Source organism: Epinephelus lanceolatus, chromosome 6, assembly GCF_041903045.1.
Source record: "Epinephelus lanceolatus isolate andai-2023 chromosome 6, ASM4190304v1, whole genome shotgun sequence".
NCBI lineage: Eukaryota > Metazoa > Chordata > Actinopteri > Perciformes > Serranidae > Epinephelus > Epinephelus lanceolatus.
In genome coordinates, this window is record NC_135739.1 from 14,324,760 (window position 1) to 14,325,314 (window position 555).

Sequence of the window (555 nt, forward strand, 5' to 3'; positions counted from 1 at the left end):
ACCGTGTCAGAGGTCATGCAGCTGTGTTTTAATCTCAGAATTTATTTACATCTGTAGATGCAGTATTTTTTCCAGCAGACATCAGGAAACGATGCATCTCCATTTTATGAATTTAAATACTCAAAGTGGAGCTGTGACCTCCTCTCCAAGATCACTTGTGATTTTCTCATTCCCATCGTGGCCTGATGTGACACACGTCAATTAATATTTAACCTTCAGCAGAGCCATCACATGTTTCTGGCGCCGCGTCCAACGCTTTTATCAGACAAAACAAGGCGCGAGCTGCTCTTATCCATCTGTAAATGTTGCACACACTGCGGAGGATTGCGCTTCTGTGTGTTATCTTCACAAGTGTCTAATGCAATCGTTTTCAGGAATTCGAGGTCCACTGTGCAACACGAAACAACCCATGACACAGGGGCCAGTGACGTCAGGTTGGCCCCAGACGCGCGAGTGCGAGGATACACCGCGGGGGCGCGCACATGCGCACAGGCTCGGTCTCATCTTAACATGAGCGCGGGCGCGTCAATATACACACAGAGAGGAGAGCAGCGC